The sequence below is a fragment of the Lepisosteus oculatus genome, chromosome 3 (assembly GCF_040954835.1).
Source record: "Lepisosteus oculatus isolate fLepOcu1 chromosome 3, fLepOcu1.hap2, whole genome shotgun sequence".
NCBI lineage: Eukaryota > Metazoa > Chordata > Actinopteri > Semionotiformes > Lepisosteidae > Lepisosteus > Lepisosteus oculatus.
Genome location: NC_090698.1, coordinates 9,577,164 through 9,597,904, shown reverse-complemented (window position 1 = coordinate 9,597,904; position 20,741 = coordinate 9,577,164). Strand labels below are relative to the sequence as shown.

General features: G+C 55.3%; 1 protein-coding gene across 8 annotated transcripts in view; it reads left to right on the top strand.

Moving 5' to 3' along the window:
• Positions 1 to 20,741, top strand: part of kdm6ba (lysine (K)-specific demethylase 6B, a) — a 117,768-nt gene that overhangs the window by 11,893 nt on the left and 85,134 nt on the right. The window contains exons 1-2 of one of the 8 annotated variants that reach the window (XM_069186677.1): positions 6,621 to 8,087; positions 10,943 to 10,995. The exons of 6 other annotated variants lie outside the window; for them this stretch is intronic. The gene's annotated coding sequence lies outside the window, so the exon portion shown is untranslated. Of the gene's footprint in view, positions 1 to 6,620; positions 8,088 to 10,942; positions 10,996 to 20,741 lie in introns of those variants that run through there. One more of the 8 variants, XM_069186676.1, reaches the window with a different exon arrangement.

Below are 20,741 nucleotides of genomic sequence, written 5' to 3'. Positions count from 1 at the left end.
AGGGAAGACTACCAGGCAGACCTGGCACAAACGTACAGAATTGTCCAGTCAGTCTCTTGGGACTATACCTGGGGTTCAAGAGGAACAGGATCCTCAGGACGCAAGCAGGCAGGAGAGGGAATTACACATACGACTGAGAACACGAGGCGCTTCTTTGCACAACAGGTGGTGGGTGTGTGGAACAAGCTGCCCTGGACCGTCTCTCTTCCTTTCCTGAGCCAGCAGATGTCCAGCACCCGCCTACCCAAGGAGTTGGGGCTGTGGCGGGGGGCAGGAGGGGGGTGCAGGAAGCAGTAGGTGTGGGAGCCAGAACAGACCATCTCCTTACACACACACACGCACACACACACCTCGGCAGGGGGAGACAGGAACACAGTGTCCCAGAGGGAGAGGGAGAGGGTGTGCACGGGGGGGGGGGGATGGGTGAGTGGGTGGGGTCATCCACTCCCCTCCCCTGGCTGATACAGCACTGTGAGAGCAGAGAGCAAGCGAGTGAGTCACTGTAGCTCTCTGACTGTAGAGCGAGGGAGAGGGAGTAGATTATTGTCTGTAGATTTTATTTTTATTTTTTGTTTTGTTCCATGTTAATTTGATTATTTCTGTTTGCTTTGGCAACACTGATTGGACCCATCGGTCACGCTGATAAAGCACCTTGAATTGAACTGAACTGTGTGAAGGAGGAGGCAGGCGCAGGGGGAGGGGGAGGGGTTCCATCATTCAAACCAAGGGCCTCATTGTGACCAGGGGTGTGAGGGAGCCTTTGTGTCGGCGAGAGAGGAGGGTAAGATCACGTCGCACACTCGGTGAGCAGAGGCAGAGAGAGGGAGGGCAAGCAGACAGGGACAGAGAGCGAGAGGGAGAAGAGAGGATCACAGGGTTCAGATTCCACAGGCTTTACTGGTATTCCACTGGTTTAACTTGGGGCGGAGCGGTGGCTCTGTGGCTAAGGATCTGCACCTGTGGCTGGAAGGTTGCTGGTTTGTATCCCACAGCCAGCAGAGGAATCCTACTCCGTTGGGCCCCTGAGCAAGGCCCTTAACCCCAACTGCTCCAGGGGCGCTGTATAAATGGCTGACCCCACGCCCTGACCCCAAGCTTCTCTCTCCCTGTCTGTGTGTCTCGTGGAGAGCAAGCTGGAGCATGGGAAAAGACAAATTCCTAATACAAGAAATTGTATATGGCCAATAAAGTGATCTTATCTGATCTGGTATGACCAACAAGTTACAGTGTTGTCAAAGTCATGACATGTAGAGCAACAACATTGTTGTTCATCAAGCCATCTTCTAGCATCTTCTTCTACTTCCGGGTCAGCCAGGGCCTACTGTAACGGCGATGTTGCCGAAGTGAGGAATTACTGGACCCTATGTGACAGCTGGTGAATTTCAGGCGTCGGGTTTGAGGGAGATAGCCGGGTGGACTTAGCCAAGTCGAGGAATCGGAACCGGAGTCAAAGCCGTAAGACGGGTCGGGAATTAGACAGCTACAGGGATCCGAAGACGAGAACGGAGAGCTCCACTGTACTGAGCGCGGTGGTGGTGGTGGTGACCAGCCCTCAAGTACTCTGGGAAGCAGGAGATGCGGAGACGAGCGAGCGCTGTGATTGGATAATTAGTGTGTCGGCGCTCGCGGTGATTGGGAAGGGCTCGTGTCTGATTAAGTGCGGTCGTGACACCTGTCACGCAGCAGGCTCAAGGCGGGGCAGACAGACAGACACGCACTCGCACCAGAGAGAACACGCGAACTCCACACAGACACCACCTCGGCTCCGGAGCTGAAGCTGGTAGTACCAGTTCAATTATGAATAAGACAGTGGGCAGTGTGCAGGGCAGGGCAGCGACAGAGGGGCAGGAAGGAGCTGGGACAAGCACAGCAGGGAGAGGTGACAGTGATGGCGCAGTGAGTTTCCGAGGGCTCTGGAAGACTCCCTCCCCGGGACGCGGTGCCTCCGAGGGGGAGAGCGGTGGGCCCAGCAGCTGCATGCTGGGGGGCCGGAGGGACCCCCACTTGCCGAGTCGAGAGTGGCCGGGCTCGGGAGGAGATGAGGACCGAGTTCTCTCCTGCCGGTCCCACCCAGAAGATCCCCTCCCCCACCACCAGTGTGCAGCCCCACCTGGACGATGCACCAGTACTCTCCCCACACACCAGCTCTCAGTGGGGAGGAGAACAGAGCGATGAAGCCAGTTCAGAGAGGGGGATTATTAGGAGGCCATGACTGGTAAGGGCCAATGGGAAATCTGGCCAGGACGCCGGGGTTACACCCCTACTCTTTTCGAGAAACACCCTGGGATTTTTGACGACCACAGAGAGTCAGGACCTGGGGTGTTGCAGTGGTTTCTGTCAGAACCAGGCCCTGTGTCGCCGTCAGCCTTGTGCCCATTGCAGGGCTGTCCGCTCCTCTCCAGATTTTCGCCAGTGGCGGGAAGCTGTTGGAAAAAGCCCGGTAGCACAGCAGCGCCAACACTGTCCTGAAGGGGGCAGTCTTCTGCTGTGTTTCCTGCATCCCACCCTTCCAAAACAAGGCCCCCTTCTGTAGCCAGTGCCCTCCCCCCAACTCAGTCATAATAAACCTGTGACCTGCTGCCCCCTGCTCCCTCTCCCCCCCTCGGCCCTCGACACAGCCTGCCTCGCTCTCCGATTCCTGTCCCTCCACTTCCTGAGCCGCTGACACCGATCCCTGCTCCGTGCGGGATGGGATGGTCTGATGGCCTTTGTGTGTCCAGGGAGCAGGGGCCCGCGAGGGGGGAGGGAGAGGAGGGGGCGGCGGCGGGGCTGGGAATGAATGTGTAAAATAAACTGCTGCTTTCCTGTTTTTACACCCCCTTCCCTCCCCGTTTCCTAATTTCCCCCTTGTCAACAACAAAAGAAGTCACACCCCAGCGACCCCCCCTCCCTAAGACAACACACACACCTGCTAACACAATGAAGGCATCAGCCTGATTCCCCTCTGATCAGATAACAGCCCGGCACCTCCGCCCCCCAGCTCCCACCGCGGCACGCATGAGTCACCGAGGCCCTGCGGTCCTCACACACTCGGCCTTTTCAGATTCGACTCTCTCACACACTTTCAATCAATCGATCAGGGCTTATTGATCAGTGCGCGGCCAGTACAGCAGACAGCGGAGATGCTTCACCCTCGAGCTGGTTAAGAGGGGTATTGGAAGAGTAGACGGACGGGCGTTTTTCGGGATTAGGTTGGGATTACGATACAGTGAATGATACAGTGGCTATTGACAGTACAATTACAGATTGCAGGACAGTGACACCAGGACAGGAGGTCTTTATGCTGAGGCGCAGCGCGTGTGTGTGCCAGGAGGGCGCCGGTGCGCCTATCACTGGTTACTCAGGTGGCTGCCTGCTCACCTGCGGCCTGCTGGGTCACTGCAGGCGTCTGCTTGCAGTCTTAGATAGATACTTTATTGATCCCATGAGGGAAATTGCAGTGCAACAGCAGTTTAACACACACAACACAACCACAGTGTAACGAATTATATAATAATAGTACAATACATACAATACAATACAATACAAGAGTTACTCACAGTCCGGACACACAAGAACAAACTAGAACAGAACAGTACACAGAAAATCGTATCACACATATGAATAGAAATATAGATGTAACTATAGATATAAATATAAATGTATTGCACAGGTCCCTGGCATATATTGCACAAAAAATGGTTGTAAACGGGAAAAAGAAAAAGAAAGAGAACAGATGCAGCAGTAGATGTGTAGATGCGTTTACTACCTGGGGGAAGGAGCTGTTGGGAAACCCGGTGGTGCACGCGGGCAAGCCCCTGTACAGGACGGCCAGCGGGATCATGACCAGCGCTCGGCAGCCCGGGCCCACACCTGGAGAGCACGCAGACTCCACACAGACGCTCCACTCTCCGCACTCCTCAGCAGCCAGGGCGCGGACTCGCTGGCGGGGAGCAGTCTTTCCGGACCCCCCCCCAGAGCGCCCGGCGTGACCCCAGCCCTCCTGTCCGCGCCCGAATGCGATCGCTTCCCGTCGTGCGCGGTGTCCTGGTACGCGCTCCCTCCCTGTCTTCCCTTGAGTGGAGTCTGCGTGTTCTCCAGGCCTCTGCCTTCCCCCGTGACCTCTGACCTTTCGGGGGACCGCGGGTCAGAGTTCAGGGAGGAGAGGTCAAGTCCCTGCAGAGCGGTAGGAGTGTGGGCCCGTGTGGAGCACGCTGGGTGTGGGTAAACGGCAGAGCGTCCGAATCTGACCGCGTTTATCCCAATAAAGTCCTTCCGCGTCGAAGTGGATGGGATCGGAGTGAGGCCTGTGACTAATGCACTGCAGCTTCTGACATCGTGGTTAATCAGAAAGAATGCACCCAGACAAAAGCAGCCTCCGATAAAGAACATGAGGCTGGCAGTCCTGAAAGTATTGTAGTAGTGTTGTTTTCACACGAGTCCTTAACTTGCTTTTCTGAGAGGCAGAGGGATAATGGGCCAGGCGAACCAGACCGGGGCTGGACTGTTGCCCTTCTCCCTCAAGAAAAGGAGAGCTATTGCTTTAAATGTCAAGAGTGCTGGGGATAAAAAAGAAACAAAAAAAGAAGAGATGGAAGCAAACTATAGGCTCAGCTTCCTCGGCTTTTCCAGAGGGGGCTCCATTCTGCTGCAGCCATGCCTCTGAGCATGAGGCAGTGTGCTGTTGCCATGGCAAAAGCGGAATCCTGAAGCAGAAGCTCTCCAGGAGGGCCTTCCCATTGGTTCGGGGGCCTTTACCACATTGTGATGCCAGGAGCTGGCCGGCCAATGGGAGGCCTCGGTCTGGTGGCTGTTGCTAGGGGGAGTTGCTTGCAAGCTGTCAGCTGTGCTCTGGCTCCCCTCTCAATCTCCCTCTCTCTCCCCCTCACTCCCTCTCTTTCTCCCCCTCCTGCTCTTGTTCTTTCTCCCCTCTTCCCCCCCCTCCTCCCCCTGCGGTCCCCTCCCTCGCTGGCTCCCCCACCTCCCTCGTTCCACGCTCGCGCAACGTGCACACGTTGGGAATTCACTGAATATTTCATGCTGTTTTGTCAGGGGATGAGACGCTGCCGGTCGGCGGGCCCTTTCGGGGGTGGGTTTGAGTGAGGTATGCGCCGGGAGTCACGTAGGCAACAGCTGCAGCCTCCCGCGGCCGAGCAGCAGCAGCGCCGGACGGCATTTCAACAGGGTTAGCAGCCCTGCTCAGTGCCGCCTGGGCCGGCGCGGTCTGGCGCTCCCCTGCTCCGCCGGGTCACTGCGCGCAGGTCCGCTCGGAGCTCCCTGCACGCTATCTGGAGTGGCAGACGCTGGAGTGCCGCGGCCCGGTGTCTTCGCGCTGTAAGTGCTGTTGAACCGCTCTGTGGCTGGTGACCCCCCTCGCCCGTCCGTCCTGGAACGCCGGTTTCGTGGGTTGACTCGTCCGGGCGCCTGCCGGCTCTCTGATCCGAGCGCGGCCGGTGACACCAGGCTCCCTGGTCCGGTTCAGGTCCGGTCAGAGAGGGGGAGCCGGGGGCACAGCCCGAGACAGGATTTGAACCAGGAACCCCCCGGGGTGACAACACCTGGACCCTGACCACTTGGCATCTGCCTCTAGATGCCCCATGCTCGCCCCCCTTTTCACTCAAAGAACTGAAATAAAAGAGCGCAGATCAGCAGCTTCCCAAACACGTGCGCTGTTGGGCATTTTGAGTCCGGTTTCAGCCGTCTAAAGGGTGTTGTGTTTTTTCTTCAGTTCAGCAGAGGTAGGGAAACTTGACAGAACATTGCGTTTAAATCTCTCCCTGGCTGCCTTGCAGATTAAACAGCAGAAGGGGAAAATAACAATAAAAATGTAAAAAAACCAGCAGGTTCCCATGAAGGGTTATTAAATGACAAAAGTCTGCCCTCGTTCTCTATATTTAAAATAATTCTACAGCGAGAAGTTAGTTTTTCAGTTGTGCTGGCAGGGGATTGCCGGAGATGGCAGGCCTGCTGGCAGCTTGCAGGTCTTGTTTGATCCATCAGTAACGGTCCTTCTGTGCTGCCTGTCCTACGGCCTCAGGAACCCGCGTCATCACTGAGCGCTGTGTGGAGTCAGGGCTGGCCGCTGTGCTCGCTTCCTGCTTCACAAAGCTGTGCGTGCCCCCTTTCTCCCGGCCTGGATCTCCTCCTGGTTTTCTTTCTGGACACACACAACCCAAGATTTCATGCACAGACCTTCCCTGTGTCCAGTAACACACACAGGACATCGTTCCCTCTTCCCTGTGTCCAGTAGCACACAGGACATCGTTCCCTCTTCCCTGTGTCCAGTAGCACACAGGACATCGTTCCCTCTTCCCTGTGTCCAGTAACACACAGGACATCGTTCCCTCTTCCCTGTGTCCAGTAGCACACAGGACATCGTTCCCTCTTCCCTGTGTCCAGTAGCACACAGGACATCGTCCCCTCTTCCCTGTGTCCAGTAGCACACAGGACATCGTTCCCTCTTCCCTGTGTCCAGTAACACACAGGACATCGTTCCCTCTTCCCTGTGTCCAGTAGCACACAGGATATCGTTCCCTCTTCCCTGTGTCCAGTAGCACACAGGACATCGTTCCCTCTTCCCTGTGTCCAGTAGCACACAGGACATCGTTCCCTCTTCCCTGTGTCCAGTAGCACACAGGACATCGTTCCCTCTTCCCTGTGTCCAGTAGCACACAGGACATCGTCCCCTCTTCCCTGTGTCCAGTAGCACACAGGACATCGTTCCCTCTTCCCTGTGTCCAGTAGCACACAGGACATCGTTCCCTCTTCCCTGTGTCCAGTAGCACACAGGACATCGTTCCCTCTTCTCTGTGTCCAGTAACACACAGGACATCGTTCCCTCTTCCCTGTGTCCAGTAACACACAGGACATCGTTCCCTCTTCCCTGTGTCCAGTAACACTCAGGACATCGTCCCCTCTTCCCTGTGTCCAGTAGCACACAGGACATCGTCCCCTCTTCCCTGTGTCCAGTAGCACACAGGACATCGTTCCCTCTTCCCTGTGTCCAGTAGCACACAGGACATCGTTCCCTCTTCCCTGTGTCCAGTAGCACACAGGACATCGTTCCCTCTTCCCTGTGTCCAGTAGCACACAGGGGTAGCCTGTGTGAGAGGTGGCGTAAGAGACCAAGCTGTGTCGTACTTTTTCCTATTCACTTGCTTGGCAGACGCGCTTCTCGAGGGCGCCTTGCATAAACTGAAACACACAGCGCAGGTACAGTAAGTGCAGTGATACCTATAATTCAGTCCAGCTCTTGAGATGCCTGAGAAATAAAGAGGCCGGAGCAGATCGCAGGAGCAGTCCAATAGGATCAGAATGGCAGCCCAGGGTGACCGCAGACCCGTCTGATCTTTGTCACAGGCAAAAGCTGTTTAAAAGGACTCGCTGTAGCAGGTATATTCTGTGGACTCTAAAGATGGAGTTCATGGGGTTTTGCATTTTTATCAATGGGGCCTGCTGTAGCTGAAATGTGCAGCGCTTGGAGATATTCTGTATTAATGGCGCTTACAGAGATGGTTCTACTTCCGTTGTGCGTTATTTCACAGCTTTTTTTTTGCGCAAGGAAAGACTTAAGTGCCCTTTTTTCCCCCGATGTGGAGGTTTAAAAATAGCTGGCGGAGCTGCGCTGGCCCTGTTCCAGCAAGCGCAGGCAGCGTGACAGCAGGGCTGGCCTGGCAGTGTGGGAGAGAGAGGAGAGGCAGGAGTGTGCGTTTTTACACCACTGATAAGACACAGGCTGCCTTCCTGGGGCTTTCAAAACGCCTTATCGTTTGGTGCATTTTTTTTTTCTCATTTTATTTTCCTGCCTGTTCCGTGCTTGCAAACATATGTTCCTTTTTTTTAAAACAGAAACCCCCCTTTTTATGATTTCTGCTGGAAGGAGCCTTTTCATTTTTCCTTTGCCCTCACATATTGCTTTCGCCTTGTGTGTGTGTGTGCGTGTGTGAGGGTTTCTGTCTGTCCTTCCTCCCCTCCTCTCCTGTCCACGGGGCTCGTCCTGCTCCCTGCTCTGGCGGGTCTCCTGCGGTTCTGTGCGCCAGCGAGGAGCTGCAGCGAGAGAGACAGGCAGGACTGGTAGATCCTCGCTCCCGTCCTGCAGGATAAAGCCGGTGAGTCATTATGTGTGGAGAGCTGGTGTGGCGTGTGGCAGGAGAAAGAGGGAGGGAGGGAGGAGGGTGGGACGTTTTGGGTGCTTTTTTTGTTTTCTGCTGTCCTCTCTCTCTCTCTTTCTCACTTCCTCTTCAGTTCGAGGGCTGAAGCCTTCCTGCAGCTTCCAATGCCATGCTCTAGGGCAGGGGCTCTCTCGGGGGAGCCCCTGGGACCCCCCCCCGCTGGGAAGGACGCGCCCCGCACCTCAGCCGAACTTGTGCCAACTCCTCCAAAAACAGCTCTGTGCCCTGGCCGCGCTGGCGCCGGACCTGTGGGGGAGCGGTTCTGGCCGGTCACCTCGCAGCGGTGCTGGGCCGGGCTGGGCCGGAGGAGGGCTCCTGCCCGTGTGTCTGACCGCCACTGCCCGGCTCGAGAGAGCTGCCTGCTGGGGCTGGCTCTCTGCCCTTACACAGCTGGGTCACTCTCCTGCTTTGGTTTTTTTTTCTTTTGGCTCCCACCCTCGGTTGTGATTGAAGACGAATAATTGCCGGACGTTAGAGAGCGCCCCTCGGGTTGGCTTCTGCTGTGCGGGGTGGAACGCGAGATCAGCAGCCCTTTTCAGGGGGAGTCGGGTGCTGCTTTGCTCTCCTGACGAGGCTCCCGACGCCTGGGGCCGCCCTGTGCCTTACAGGGGCTTCGCTGAGGTCCAGCGGTCCAGGCAGTGAACTGGGTGGCATGAAGTGGACGGTGTGGTCTGGGGATGGCGGGGGGGGTGCTGGCTAGGAAGCTTTCGGCAATGCCGGTGACACCAGGGCAGGTGATTGGAGGAAACTGGGGGGGGCGTCTTTCTTTCACACGTCACGAACTCCTTTCATTCACTGGAGCGGCTCGTCTCCCGCTGGCTGCCACGAGCGAGTGCTCAATGAACCCACAAGAGGCAGCGCTTACAGATCAGGATTGTTTAGCAGACTTTATTGATTCCGCGTGCACAGTAAATGGCTTTGTTTCCGATATAGATGAGTGATGTGTGCACCTACTGACACCTCAGACCCGTCGCTTTGAAGAAAGCCTTGCTTTTCGTCTTGGGATTGAGGAGTCCAGCGACTGTCGGGCTCTCTGCTCTCGTCCAGAGCGAGGACCCTGCTTTCTCACTGTTACATGGTAGTAATTCTGTAAAGGCAACCTGGTGCTGTACTGTAGTTTGTTAGAAGCGGCTGTGCCTTCTGGTTAAGCTCTGCTGCCTGCAGCGATTGTAGCTGTATAACTCTGAAATCGTAGTATTCTGTCTGCGAGCGAGCATGTGTACGACTGTGATGTGGTCTGACATCCGATCCCCTGTGCTGGGATCGGAAAGACGGAGACTGGGCAGGACCGTTCCGCTGTTTCAGGGCTCCGGTTCTTGGATGAAAGGCTCGCTTCCGCGTTTGAAATGAAGCAGAGGGATCCGCTGCAGGCTGGGCGTGCAGGGCTGGCTCTTTGACCCGGTGTTGACAGGAGCTGTTTGCTTGGCCGTACCCGGGCTGCAGTCGGAGGGGCAGATGGGCACGGAGAGTGGCCGTGCGTGTGTGAGTGAGTGTGTGTGTGTGCGCGGGAGAGGAAGAGGGCAGGCGGAGGGGCCAGCGCTGTGCAGATCCGCAGGGGGCGGGAGCAGGAGAGGCAGAGGAAGTCTGGGAAGGCAGTGGGAGGCCTCAGGCTTGGCTGTGGCGCCGTGTCCCTGCACGAGGAAGTGACTCCTCCTGTCCCCAGCTCCCTCATCCCCTTTCCCACCTGCCTGTCAGTCTTTCCATCTGTCCGGACCCAGGCGGGCTCTCGGCACGTCCCTGCGCAGGACGTCTGTTCGGTGCGGACTGCGTGTCCCCCTGTAGATCGCTCCCCCTCTCTGGAGAGTGTGCAGATGCCGGCAGAAATTCGGTTTCTGAGCTTTCACAGTCTGACCTCCCTAAAATTCCCTCTTAACCCCCTGTGTATCGTTCCGGAAAAATTCCCCAAATTTCCCATGGTTTCAGTTACTGTGTCATCTGCCGTAGGCACATCACAGAGCACAACAGGGAGGTAACATGAGCTCGGCAGCCTCGTGCGTTCGGCCTGGGCCTTGTTTGTGCACCGTTCTGGGGCCAGACCCGTGCCCACACGTGGTGGGGAGAGGGTGGGCTGACCCAAACGAGAGCAGATGTTTATGTTCTTATACAGAGGGACCAAAATTTCTTCTGCGCCCGAGATGCTTTCAGTGTGTCATCCTTCCTGACATCCTGTCTGTGCCTCCCGTGCTCAATCCTGAGTGGAAGTGAACCAGGAGGGCCAGCTCTCTTCCTCACAGGCCACCAGCCAGGGACTGAATCCCCGAGCTGGACGGCGGACACAAACCGGTCGGATCTGTCCTGCGTGTGCACCCGAGTTTCTGCACTCTGCACCCTGCACCGTGCCGCTAAAATATCAGCCTAACTGATGGATCAACAGGGCAGCCCAACCTTCAGTGTGGGAGGCTGCTGTCTGGGGTGTCCCCGCACCCCTCAGCCCAGTGCCTCTCTCTCTGTCCCTCCCACTCCAATCGGGCGAGCCTGTGACTGAGCCCGCGAACAAACCCACTTCAAGGAAGCGGATGATCCAGCCGCAGGGCTCTTGCGCTCCGCTGTGCCGAGGAAACGTGAAAGCAGTCCTGTCGAGGGGTATTTCACCTTCCCCCGTCTGCTCTCTGCGAGGTCTCTGTGCTCACTTGTAAGGGTTAAAGGAGCAGACTTGGAAATCTCCAGCAGCCTGGCGCAGGCTTCCCTGCAAGAGCCTCCTCCAGGGCTGAGACCTGTACAGGGGGAGCCTGGCAGCGCTGCGTCTCCTGGAGGGGCTTGGACTGCTGTAACGCTGTTTCTCTTTATTTCAGCATAACGTGGAGACAAACAGGCCAGTCCAGCGAGGGGTTTTTCCATGATTAGAGTAAGAAGTGAAACGAGCAGTGTCCTCCCAGTGAATCCAGTTCAAGTCAACTTCATCTGTTACTCCGGAGAAGGGAAATGACCCTTCCGCGCATCTGGCAGGTCCATCTCCTGATGCACGGGCGCGGTGCTCTGGCCTGGGCGTGTGCTGCTGTGCGTCGGGCGCTGATCAGCCTGACAGCTGTAGGACGCCTGTAGAGCACGCGCGTGTGCACGCACACACACACACACACACAGGGAGACGCCCTGGCAAGGGCAAGGCAGTGAGAGCACAGTAAAAACACAGGGGGAGGGCAGGACGTGGACCGCGGTGAACTGGTCATGGTGCGTGTTCCACCACCCGGGTGTTGAACTGCGCGGGACCGTGTGTTAACCCTGCCGTTAGCTGTGGGCCGGGGGACGCCCAGGGGGATGCTCCAGCGGGCCAGCAACTCTTCAGCCACCAAAGCCCCTCGCTGGGAAGTGAGCTCAGGGGCTTGCCTGGCATGTACATATTCACACACAGGGAGGTGTTAAAAACCCACCAAAGGCTGCTGGTTCCAGTGCTCATTTACTGCATGTTGAATCCCTCCCAGTTCATATAAACAGAAGGTTGGCACTCCTCCTCCTGTGCCGCTGGTTACTGGCCACAAGAGTGCTTGGGCTGACAACGCCCTCGGCTTGCTGGTTAAGCTGCTAATTTTTTAGCGTTCAGAAAGGTCGCTGCTGAAACCCTCTTCAGCTGTGGTTGGCTCGTGCTGTATCTTCCTTCACACAGTTACGGTCTTGTGCAGGGTCTTACATCTCTACTGCACTTTGTTAGCCAGTGTGGTACAGAGTTTATACTGCTCTGTGTAACTCTGTGTGTCAGAGCTGGACTGAGCACTGCGCTGTGTAACTGTGTGTGTCAGAGCTGTACTGAGCACTGCGCTGTGTAACTGTGTGTCAGAGCTGTACTGAGCACTGCTCTGTGTAACTGTGTGTGTCAGAGCTGTACTGAGCACTGCGCTGTGTAACTGTGTGTCAGAGCAGTACTGAGCACTGCTCTGTGTAACTGTGTGTGTCAGAGCTGTACTGAGCACTGCTCTGTGTAACTGTGTGTCAGAGCTGTACTGAGCACTGCTCTGTGTAACTGTGTGTCAGAGCTGTACTGAGCACTGCGCTGTGTAACTGTGCGTGTCAGAGCTGTACTGAGCACTGCGCTGTGTAACTGTGTGTCAGAGCTGTACTGAGCACTGCGCTGTGTAACTGTGTGCGTCAGAGCTGTGCTGAGCACTGCTCTGTGTAACTGTGTGTGTCAGAGCTGTACTGAGCACTGCGCTGTGTAACTGTGCGTGTCAGAGCTGTACTGAGCACTGCGCTGTGTAACTGTGTGTCAGAGCTGTACTGAGCACTGCGCTGTGTAACTGTGTGCGTCAGAGCTGTGCTGAGCACTGCTCTGTGTAACTGTGTGTGTCAGAGCTGTACTGAGCACTGCGCTGTGTAACTGTGTGATCAGTGCGCTGTGGAATCTCAGTGAGGGCAAGACCAGTGTAAGCCCCTAGTCAAAGTCAATTAGTCCAGGTGGATTGCAGTGGAAGCAGAGTGTAAGTGTGCCCCGGGGAGGTTGTGTGTGTGCGGGGGGCAGGTGCTGTATCAGGGTCACACACCTGTGGCAGTTTGTGCCCCGGTGTGGGGGGCCGCGGGGCGCGTGGTGGAGCTGGGCTCTGCAGTTGCTCGAGTGGTTTGGAGAAGCGAGGCGCTGGCGTGCTGGGGGAGCGCCTGTCAGCGAGAGCTGTCTCCCCGCGCGCGGATCCTCTCTCTTCCTTCCTCCGCGCTCTGGCGGCACCGCAGGCCCCCGGCGCGGTGAGAGGCGGTTACACCAGCCGGCCCCAGGCAGGCAACTCCTGTGTGCGCCTCCCCTATCCCCTCGCTGTCAGGCTCACTGGCGCGCTGGAGGAGATGAGGAACCCCTCTCTGTCCCCCTCTCCTCTCCTCTCTCTCTGTCTCGCCACGTCTGTCACCAGTGCACCGAGTCAAAACAAACCTGTCTGCTTTTTCTCTCCATCTTACAGTACACTTACTCTGCGAAGAAAGACACGTGGTGCATTTTCTGTTCTCTAGTGCTTACCTGTGCCCCTGTACTTCATTAAACAGCCCTGAAGTTCTGTTGTCTTTTACTTAAGACTAAGACTCCCATAGTTAATGTGGATTGTGCGCTGTATGTCTTGCAGATTGTGCAGTGTTGTTGGTGCAGGAAATGCTTTGTAGGTCTTGTAAGATTGTGCAGTGTTGTTGACGCAGGTAACGCACAGTAGGTCTTGTAAATTGTGCAGTGTTTTTGATGTAGGTAATGCATTACCTATGTTTTGGACTGTGCATGGTAGTTAATGGGTCTCAGTCCTGACTCTACACACCCCAACCCCAGGACAGTCCTACTGACATATCCTGAGCCATACTGCAGGCCTCAGTCCTGACTCTACACACCCCTACACTGAAGCCTGCAGTATGGCTCAGGATGTGTCAGTAGGACTGTCCTGGGGTTGGGGTGTGTAGAGTCAGGACTGAGGCCTGCAGTATGGCTCAGGATGCATCAGTAGGACTGTCCTGGGGTTGGGGTGTGTAGAGTCAGGACTGAGGCCTGCAGTATGGCTCAGGATGTGTCAGTAGGACTGTCCTGGGGTGGGGTGTGTAGAGTCAGGACTGAAGCCTGCAGTATGGCTCAGGATGTGTCAGTAGGACTGTCCTGGGGTTGGGGTGTGTAGAGTCAGGACTGAGGCCTGCAGTATGGCTCAGGATGTGTCAGTAGGACTGTCCTGGGGTTGGGGTGTGTAGAGTCAGGACTGAAGCCTGCAGTATGGCTCAGGATGTGTCAGTAGGACTGTCCTGGGGTTGGGGTGTGTAGAGTCAGTGCCTGGTGTCTCTTTAAGATCCCTGTCCATGCCTCCTCACTTGGTCTGTGTCCTTGAGCTCCAGCAGTAGTGGCAGGGCAGCATGGAGCCTGTAGTTGGTAACCCTAGCCCTGCCCGGCTCTCTGGCGCAGACACCCGGAGACAGGCAGGGTGGGGAAGAGAAACTCAATCCGCGGAGATAGTGTCAGTGACAGCGAGGTTCCCCACCCCCGCTGTGCTGCTGTCTCTGAGCATTGAGCAGGCCGAGGGAGAGTTCTTCATCATCTCTCTGTCTTATTTCTCCACCTCTCTGCATTTCACTCTTCCTGTTTCTTTCACTCAGTTCTGGTTTTGGTCTCTTCCTTTTTCCTTTCTTCCTACTGCCTTTTTCCTTTTCTCTCTCGGTTCCACTCTTCTGTTCTTTTTTCGGTCTCACCCCGTCCTCCCTTCTCTCTCGTCTTCGTCTGTCCTGTCCGTGGGGGCGGTTTCGGTCCCCTGGGCGCCGGGTCGGACAGTACCAGCACCTCTGAAGTGGGCAGGGATGGCAGGGGGACAGGAGAGGGCCGCCCCTCGCTGTCCGGCGGGGTTCCTGACCAGGTCACGTGCCAGGCGTCTGCCTCAGTTCGTGGGGCGCTGCTGCGATGTTTCTCTCCTGCTCGGGGTGTGTTTTGCCTCGAGAGCCCCGTGCCGCAGTCCAGTGATTGCAGTGGGCAGGAGGTGACCGGGGCTGCCCAGCTCTGCCTAGCTCTGCCCCTGGAGGGCAGCAGGTCCTCACCAGACCTCAGGAAGAGGCTTCAGTTAGCTCAACTAAGGCTTCATTGGCCCAGATTGACCCTCCAGCACAGGAGTGAGAGTGCTGATGTGTGAAGGAGATCTACAGCTGGACTGCTTGCTCTTGAGGAGCAGATCTGTAGGTGTACCTCCTTCCTGGACACTTGTGTCCTCAGATGGTGTCTTGTGTCTCACAACCAGGGTGTGCTTGAAACCCCAGATCCAGTGTAGTTAAATTTTAGTCCCTTGGAGAGTCTAGTCTTGGAGCATCTGGAATAGGATCACTCTCCAGTCCAGATTCCCGAGGGGCTGCAGTCCAGCCGAGACGTTGGGGTGTCTCTCTAATCGGTCAGTGATTTCGCTGCTGAGATTAAACTGGTCCAGGACAGGTCCGGTGTTTGAAGAAAGGGGATTACCATCACAAACGAAGGGAAGCAGAGAATTTCTGTTCTCTCTCTGTGTACTTAAAACACATTTCATACAGGTTGCCACAGGGGGGCTGTCAGTTCTGAAAATGTCTGTCCGTCCCCCCCCCCCACACACACCTCCAGCTGCAGTGGAAGTGGACTGTCCTCTGTACACACCATCATCTCAAACTGTGATGTCATCCCCGGCAACAGGCCCTGTCACTGTGGCAGCCTGCTAATGGCATCGCCACGGCAACGGGGGCATTGTGTGCTGCAGATGAAAGGCAGGCTGTTGGGGGCGAGGAGTGGTAATCATGACTTCACTGCGCCAGACGTGACATTTCTCACTATCACCCCTTTCTGTTTCCTTCTGACTTCGGGCAGGTTTTAGGATGGAGCACAGACAGGTGACTCATTATGCACAGTTACGGGTGTATTTGATAATTGGTGGTTTTCAATAAATGAGACAGAAAAACGTTAATTGGATTTCTGTATGTAGATTGCGCCTGTTTTGCTGTTGACAGTAACTTTAAGTTAGGTTTTCACTTTATGTTGATGAAAAAAAAAAACTATCAGGACCTAATTCAGTGGCTCAGCAGGACTTTTTCTTCTTAATCATCGTTACCCACTGTCCCACGAAGACCTGAGTCTTTGCCGCCGACTGGGCCTGCTCCTCCCCTGTGTAGCCTGGGCTTTTCCTGGGAGCTGTGCTGCGGCGCGGGCCTGGCAGCTGGCCAGCGGCGGCTGCTCACTCCCTGCCAGCCAGGCTGCGCTCTCCCTGGAGGGCCAAGGACAAAGCTGGGCCGGAGCCAGGAGAGCGGAGCGGCCCCAGCTGAGCAGACCCCCCCTCTCTCTGACTCTCTCTGACCTGTCATCTCTCTCTGCTATCACCGCGCTCCCCAGCCGCCAGGCCCTCCTCTGTCTGTCAGACGTCTGCTCCCTCCCTCTGTCCCTGTCTCTCTGCCTGCTTCGTCCTCAGTCTGTTTCCCCCGTCTCTCTCTCACCCCCTCTCTCCCTGTCTCTCTCTCTCTTCCTCCTGTCCCTCTCTCACTCCCTCTCTCCCTGTCTCTCTCTCTCTTCCTCCTGTCCCTCTCTCCCTCTCTCTCCCTGTCTCTCTCACTCTCTCTCTCTTCTGTCCCTCTCTCCCTGTCTCTCTCCTGTCCCTCTCTCACTCCCTCTCTCCCTGTCTCTCTCTCTCTTACACCCTCTCTCCCTGTCACTCTCTCTCTTCCTCCTGTCCCTCTCTCCCTGTCTCTCTCTCTCTTCCTCTTGTCCCTCTCTCACCCCCTCTCTCCCTGTCTCTCTCTCTTCTCTCTCTCTCTCACTCTCTCTCTCTTCTGTCCCTCTCTCCCTGTCTCTCTCTCTCTTCCTCCTGTCCCTCTCTCCCTGTCTCTCTCTCTCTCTTCCTCCTGTCCCTCTCTCACTCTCTCTCTTCTGTCCCTCTCTCCCTGTCTCTCTCTCTTTCTTCCTCTCTCCCTCTCTCTCTCTTCCTCCTGTCCCTCTCTCCCTGTCAATTCAATTCAATTCAATTCAAGGTGCTTTATTAGCATGACCGATGGGTACAATCGGTGTTGCCAAAGCAAATAAAAAATAATAAAATTAACATAGAACAAAACAAAAAAAAATAGAAGTAAAATAAAATCTACAGACATGTTACAGACATTTACAACAAAGACATATCTCTCTCTCTTCCTCCTGTCCCTCTCTCCCTGTCTCTCTCTTCCTCCTGTCCCTCTCTCCCTGTCTCTCTCTCTCTTCCTCCTGTCCCTCTCCCTGTCTCTCTCTCTCTTCCTCCTGTCCCTCTCCCGTGTCCTGCTCAGTGACTTGCCGGGTTATTCAGCGCTCTGTGTGGGCTAATGGAATTCTGTGGGTAGAAGCCCCAGCCATGCCTGGGGAGTCTGGTATCTGCAGCCCCGCCTGCCTCGCTGCGGTTATCTGATTAAAGCTGGGCTCAGTTTTTCTCATTAGCAGGGGTAGCGACTCCAAGTGGGAACGGTGGTTCTCATTATCGTATCGAATTGTCAACTTTTTTTTTTTTGCCTTTTCAGATGACATTCCAGCCAAGATAGTATATTAATACCACACACACACACGCTGACAGAGCGACTCTGAGACACACACGGCGCAGACGCTGTCGCGGTCGCAGTCAGTCACACGCGGCGCTGGGCTGAACCCATCAGGAGACGCGGTCACACGCGCACACGTTCCCTTCGTTTTGGCATCATGTTACCGAGTGCACGTTTTCACGGAAGGTGATGTGCAGAACTAGGAATCTGCTCTTGATCAGGCTCTCCTGACTGGGGGGATTGTAGCTGCGGTTATACCTGTGGACAGGTACTGGTACTGATAGGAACAATTACAAGGGTGGACTGGTCACACTGGTAGAAATATGGCCAGTGTTGAGAGTTGAGGCATTTATCTATGCAGTAAAACCAGTAGGATGGTGGTATGATGGTCCCCTGCTTGAACTCAGACTAGATGGGCTGACAGGTCTCTTCACAGTGTTTTCTTATAATTTAGAAGATGTTTGTATTGCTGTTTTTTTACCATGGCAGTTGTGTTGAATATTACAGGCAAAAACACACTATAATACTAATCTCACTTCAGTGTGTATTAGCTGCTTTGTTATAGCAGCTTTCTGTGTCTGTGTGAGAGTGTGTGTGTGTGTTACCTGTGTGTGTATTAGATGCTTTGTTACAGCAGCTCTCTGTGTATGTGTGAGAGTGTGTTTGTGTGTTACCTGTGTGTGTATTAGCTGCTTTGTTACAGCAGCTCTCTGTGTCTGTGTGAGAGTGTGTGTGTTACCTGTGTGTGTATTAGATGCTTTGTTACAGCAGCTCTCTGTGTGTGTGTGTGAGTGTGTGTGTGTTACCTGTGTGTATTAGCTGCTTTGTTTCAGCAGCTCTGTGTGTGTCTGTGTGAATGTGTGTGTGTTACCTGTGTGTGTATTAGCTGCTTTATTACAGCAGCTCTGTGTGTGTCTGTGTGAGAGTGTGTCGGTGTCTGTGGCTGCCTCATTACAGCAGCTCTCTGTAGGTGTCTGTTTGCGAGTGTGTTGATTTAGCTGGGTGCCTCATGTGTCTGGCAGATCTGTGTCCTCAGCCTGACTCATTACAGTGGCTCTGTGTCTCAGTGTGTGTGTCACTGTGTGTTGTTCTAGCTGTGTGCTGTATGAGTCTGGCAGATCGCTGTGTCTTCAGCCTGCCTCATTACCGCGACTGTGTCAGTGTGGAGCTGAAACAAGGGGCACAGCTCTACTAAAACAACATTTCTATTATACTTTTTTTTTCTCCAGGTTTATGTACTTTAAAACAGAGCCAAGATTTAACAGATGTGTTAAGAGGGCTGGCATTCCTTGTGGTGGCTGTGTCGTTCCCCCCTCTCTCGTCCTCTGCTGTCCGTTTTCACTCCCTCTCTGCTTGTTGTTTTCTTTTTCTCTCTTCCCGTCTTTGTCTTGTGGTTTCTCGGGTCCCGTTCCCCCGACCCGGTCCTCTCGCCGCCGCCAGTGAGCCTCTCCCAGCGAGGACACCTCTTTCCCACATGCTCCTCCTGCCTCTGTCTCTCTCCCTCTCGGAGCGGTGGCGCTGTCGCTAAGGGTCTGTGGCCGGAAGGTTGCCAGTTCAAATCCTGCGGCCGGCAGGGGAATCCTACTCCGCTGGGCCTCTGAGCCCAACTCTAACCCCAGCTGCTCCGGGGGCGCTATATAAATGGCTGACTATGCACTTTGACCCCCAGCTTCTCTCCCTGTCTGTGTGTCTCATGGAGAGCAAGCTGGGGGATGCGAAAAGACAAATTCCCAATAAGTGTATATGGCCAATAAATTGATCTATCTATCTATCCTCCTCTGTCTTCCCCTGTCTCTGACTCTGTCTCTGGATCTGTTCCACCCCCTCCGCTCTCTGCCCTGTCTCTGTGCTCTGGCTCATGGTAGGGACCTAGGCAGCAGCATTTGGTAGTGATTTTCAGGGCCTGTTTTACAACCTTGCTCATGTTGAGCGTGAGACTGTGAACTCAGCTGACCTCTGAGCCAGGAGCCAGTCTCCCTGTTTTTCCACCCCCCTCTCCGCCCCCGACTACTGCTCCGTATTCCTAATTCAAAACGCCTGCTTACTTCTGCACCTCTTTCTTCCCCAGAAACCTCTGGGTGCTGGCTCTGGGAGGTGGTTGTGTTGTTTTTACTGACACTGTGTCTGTGACTTGGCTGTGTGCGGGGAGCCAAGCTCGTTTCTGTACAGCACATCTGTCTCTGAGACGTCAGCAGTCTGAGAGCTCGAGGCTTGGGTTCCAAGCCCCGCAGTACAGCTTGTCGGTAGAGCCCAAAAGTTATTGCTGAGTTGTTAGAAAACAGAACGATGAAATTTAGTGCCCGCCTCTTTATGTGGGTACTAGATCGTTTCTTTCTACGCACAAACTGAATTCACCAGCTGACCCCCTCCTCTCACACTCCTCCTCAATTCACCAGCACACACGCACTGTCACACCTGACTGTACTGTAGACACTGCTAGAGCCACTGCTGTCCCTCTCCTCTCACACTCCCCCTGAATTCACCAGCACACACACACACTGTCACACCTGACTGTACTGTAGACACTGCTAGAGCCACTGCTGTCCCTCTCCTCTCACACTCCCCCTGAATTCACCAGCACACACACACACTGTCACACCTGACTGTACTGTAGACACTGCTAGAGCCACTGCTGTCCCTCTCCTCTCACACTCCTCCTCAATTCACCAGCACACACGCACTGTCACACCTGACTGTACTGTAGACACTGCTAGAGCCACTGCTGTCCCTCTCCTCTCACACTCCTCCTCAATTCACCAGCACACACACACACTGTCACACCTGACTGTACTGTAGACACTGCTAGAGCCACTGCTGTCCCTCTCCTCTCACACTCACCAGCACGCACAGAGACACACACTGCTTGAAAAGCCAGAAAATGTTTTTTGACGTGCCAAAGTCAGCGTTTTGTTTTCGAGTTTGTAACACAAGGTAGCTGTGTCTGCGCTAGACAGCCCCAACCTTGTCTCCTCTCGGTGTCAAACTTGGAAAAGCTTCCTTTAGAGCAGGAGGGAGAACTGGTGTTCACTGTCCCGCCCTGGTAACAGAGTCGCCGAAGAGATGGGGCTCCAGCCTCTCGCACACGGGGGTCAGCAGCTCTGGAACCCGAGGGAGCCGGGTCGCGATCGTGTCCGGTACTGCGGACCCTCTGGCCTCGCGTACCCCCGGCGGCCAGCTGCTGCGTAGCGAGCCGGACCGGGTCGAGGCGCTGCCCCGAGTCCGCGGGCGTCTCCCCGGCCGCGCTCTGCCGGTACCCTTGGCAGAGAGTCCATCGCTCAGCCGGCCACTGGAGCACAGCTCCACGTTGGATTCCCGGAGCTCCGGCGGGGAAAAGGCAGGGAATGGGATTGCAGCGAAAACAAAGACACCACAAGTCTTCTGGGCTGGAGCACAGCTGGTCTCCCAGCTTCAGGCGGTGATGTAACGGAACCACCATATCATGGCTGAGCGAGAAAACACAGATCTGTTCAGTTTCTCTCTCGCAGACACTTGTCTGACAGATCTGGGCTCTTGAGCTTGTACAGTCAGGGAAGTGAAACTTGATTTCAGGAGCTCAACGCCGAGGTTTGGACAGTCCCCCTGTAAGTGTGGCAGCCTTGCACGGCCTGCTCCTACGGAGCATGGGGTTCTCTTCCTGCAGCGTCCGGGTAGTGG